This window comes from Cynoglossus semilaevis, chromosome 3 (assembly GCF_000523025.1).
Source record: "Cynoglossus semilaevis isolate Cse_v1.0 chromosome 3, Cse_v1.0, whole genome shotgun sequence".
In the NCBI taxonomy this organism is placed as follows: domain Eukaryota; kingdom Metazoa; phylum Chordata; class Actinopteri; order Pleuronectiformes; family Cynoglossidae; genus Cynoglossus; species Cynoglossus semilaevis.
The window spans coordinates 14,065,945-14,070,126 of NC_024309.1; the positions used below are offsets into that span (position 1 = coordinate 14,065,945).

The following is a 4,182-nucleotide window of genomic DNA, read 5'->3' on the forward strand; positions in this document are numbered from 1 at the left end:
GTGACCTAAGCTCTGAGCAGCTTCAGTTACTGTTGATAATTATTAGACACTGAAGTCTTCACTGTGGTTTTAGAGTCAGAAGTAAACAATAAAACTCTCAACTTTATACTGAGTTCACGCTTGTCACAAATTGAAGCTTCGGTCGCCACAGCTTTGTTCGCAAACTTCGCTGTCGAAACTCAGGGAGGTGACGTCAGAATAAACACTATGCTGATTGGATATCGGGAAAAAAAGTAGATTTTTTCCAACTTCATTTATGTTGAGTCAGACACTAATTCTCTTCACTTGTGTTGCGTCAGATGCTAATTTGCTTAATTTGTGTCGTGTCGGACGCACACCTAAACGTTAACGTTAGCTGACACTGGTTCCTCTGTTCGTCTTTAACATGTAGGTGGTATTTAGAGGGGGTATTTAGAGAGGGTATTTAGAGGGGGTAGTTTCACTGGACTATATTTAGAGGGGGTATTTAGAAGGGGTAGTTTCACTGGACTGAAAGTGAACCAGCAGGAACGCGGCTGTGTTTTCTCTCCCTCCGTCACTGAGTGCCACTGACATTGTAAACAGTAGGAAACTCCTTCTCCACAGTGACAGCAGCTCACTGGAGGACTCCCCGGTGCCTCTTCTGAGTAAAGTGTAAAAGCCGGCTCTCAGTGCGCAGATAAACACAGTGACTGTAGCTGCAGCCGCTGCACACAAACAAAAGATTTTTTTTTTCTTTTTTTTACACAAGATTGAAAGAAAGGAGGAAAAAAAAAAGAGAACATGTGAGTGGTTCAAATCACTCTGGGTCAGAGGTCACTAATAGGCAGAACAGTCTTATATGTCCAGGTCCAGAAAGAACAGCGTCTGGGTCTGGACCCACACATGAAAGTCATAAATCATTGAATTGTCAGAACTTGACAGACTGTTTCTATTTTAACCAACACAGCTTTTTCAGCCTGGAGATAACGCAGTGGTTTAAGATTACAGGGAACTGTGTGTGTGTGTGTCTATGATCTAATGTACCACTGCCGGGGGGGGTGGGGTGGGGGACATACTGGACATACTGAAATACTGTGATATTTAATTCCATCGTATCAATATATTCTCCATCAGTTATTGATGTTTTATCACTAATTCTAAGTCAAATGTTCCCTCTGTTCCAGTGTCAGTAACCTGATGTTCAGATGGAACAGAGTCTCAGACTTTTTTTGGATCATTTGGATCCACAACTGTATCTTTATCCTCAGTCATAATAAAAACTCCACCATGATAATCACACACACACACACACAGGTGTGTGTTCAGCCTGACCCCGACACAGTCCATCCTTAATGAGCTGATGTCTGTTGCAGAGGCAGCAGCTCCAGTCGACCCGACACGACTGTCGTTCCACCCAGAACCACCACCTCTGTCTGACAGCAGCCTAACTGTGCCCTTGGCATTTAACGGCTCCACTGGAGCTGCTCTGTGGTCAGCACAACACCTCTGAGGCGGTGCTGGGCAGCTGCTTCTCTTTCCCACTGACCGACTAATCATCCAAGTTACTGCCATAAATCACAACCTGCTCTTTAACACCTTTTCTCCTGCAGGTGGAATTAAAAAAAAAAAGAAAAGAGTTGTTTCCTTCTGTTTCACTGGTTTTGTTCCTGGATTTTTTTGGATTCATTTTTTTCGACCCTTCATTTTGGCTCCCAGGCATAAGAGCGACTCCAGAAGTTTATTATGTCCTAGATTATCGTCCAATCAATGGATGGAACTGGGTCAAGGTCAAGGTCAAGGTCACACCAAGGCCAGAACTAAAGTGAGAGGTGAAGGAGTCCAGTCAGTTCTACCTGCATATTTAATAACTTCTACATCCCATCATTAATCACTGTCTCCTCCCATTTGGAACATTTTATTTATCCCAAAAAAAAAAAAAACCCCAGAAAAGTGCCTTTAGGATGTGAAACAGCAGGTGAAAATACTCCAACTGAAAGGCTCCATTACTCAAACAGCATGAATCAAAAGACGGGGGAAAAAAAAGAGTAATCCTTTAAGAAAAAAGGCTTTTTCCCAGCATGCTTTGGAATATTTTGTGCAGCAGATGGCGTTGCTGTAATAAATCTTTAGATAAAAGTGTTTTTTAAAGAACTTGTTTGAATATAATCACCGAGTGTATCTACAGTACAATAACTGTGTTACTGAAGTATTACTTCAACACTGAACATGAGCCACTCTGGTACTGTGACTTTTAATCAGGGGTATTCAACAGGCCCCAGAAAAGTGCCAGACGGTCCACAAACCCGAGACGGTCCACAGAAGGTGAATCCTAAAGTATTTGGTCGAACATGTCGCCCTAACCTTAACCCTAACCACAAGAAAGTGCTGCATCATACGCAATTAAACAAGTAAAATTCAAATGTAAATGTTGTGCTATTTAATCAGTACACAAACCTATAATATATATATATATTAGTAGTCTGTAACTATATATATTTGTCCCTTGAATAGTAGCTCCCAAGCCTAAAACTGATCTAAAAATTCTACTTTTAGTTTTTTTTTTTTAAACGTCGACAGAATCTTTGAACTAGTTTCACTCGTTCACGGGTGATGAAGGCATCAGCAGGGAAGTTTTCCACTCTGTATATTTTAGGCTTCCAAAATGGCAGCGAGTAGGAGGTGCGAGGGGCAGGGAATAAGGGAATAAACAGATTGTGTTTTACTGAGGAAAATCTGCTGAAAGGCTGCCACTTAAAAGTTGTCTCCAACCTTTAACACCTCACAGACTCTTTCTTCTGCTCTGCGGACGCCTGGCTCTCATTAACTGTAGCATCTGACTGTGAAGTGAGAAGCTGCAGCAGAGATGGACTTCATCACTGTGACCGTCCTGCTGCTGGTTGGCACACCATTTTTCACTATTAGCTTTATTAGCTTCCCTTTCAGCTCCACACGGTGTTTTCCCGACGCAGCATATGGCAGATCCGCAGGAAATGTTTTCTCCTGCAGGAGTGGCGGCGTAATTTACAGTAACAGACTCACAAACCGACAGAGATTAGGAGAAGGGTTTTCACGCTGATAAAACATAATTACACCTACTTGGATTTGCCAAAAATGCCAGCCCTGAATGAGGTGGGATTTCAAAAGAAAAAAAATAACAGGTGTCGGTGTTGATCCAGGTGCTGAAACTGAGCTGTGAACATTTCACAGCTCAGTTGACGTGAAATCCATGTGATTATTTGTAAAATGTGACTAAACATCTTGTGATGGTGTCAGATGTGTTAGAAGCCTGGGACAGGCCCAAATTAGGGCAGTGAGTTTTAAAAGTGATGCCAAATATTATTACATTAAAAAACACAACAAAGTTGTATTTCTTCCCAATTTGACAAACTCTTTGACGTTTTAACCATTTGCCAATTTATGCTAACCTCTAGCTATGTTAGCTATATGTACTGTATGTATATATACACACTATTGGTCGATCTAACTGTAGATTGATAGGGTTCTGATGTCAGGACCTGAGGCCAACCACCACCACCACCACCACCACCACCACCACCACCACCACCTAATAAATTATCAACAGCATATTTGCACTTTTAAAGCATGTTAATATATTTTGCTGCAGGAAAGAATTGTGCAGCGCTGATGGGGTCAACACTGTTCTGATGTGATTCATCTCTCTCTGGAGATGTGAAGGTGTGCGGGGGGTGAGGCAACCTCTCGGAGGTGAGGAGCTGCTGCTGGTGGGAAGGAAGGAACTGGACAAACAGTCTGATCTGTCATAATCACTCCTTCTTTTTCTTCTCTCACTTTCTGTTCTTATTATTTTCNGGGGTGACGGAGGGGGTGACGGAGGGGAGGTGAGGTTTCATCTGAAGTGCTCTGAACTCTTTTTCTTCTTCTCAGCGGGCAACCAAGAGATCTTGCGGCTGAGCGCTTCTGAAAGCCTAGTGATTCCACACACACACACACACACACACACACACACACACAGCGTCACGCACACACCAACCGAAGGCGAGAGAAGCACCTGAGAAAGGAGACGGTTGCCTTGGTAACAACCACCGTCGGCCCTTGCTTCTGCAGGAGGAGGGTGGGGGTGGGTGAGGGTGCAAACACAGAGCAGTAAAGCTGCTTCATCCTTTTGACAAGAACAGGCACAAACATACCAAACACCCCTGACTCTCATGTGTCATGAACAGAGCAGGAGAGACAATCTGG

General features: G+C 43.2%; 1 protein-coding gene across 2 annotated transcripts in view; it reads right to left on the reverse strand.

Moving 5' to 3' along the window:
- Window positions 1–4,182, reverse strand: part of LOC103377437 (cadherin-18) — a 72,822-nt gene that overhangs the window by 12,629 nt on the left and 56,011 nt on the right. The window lies entirely within an intron of this gene.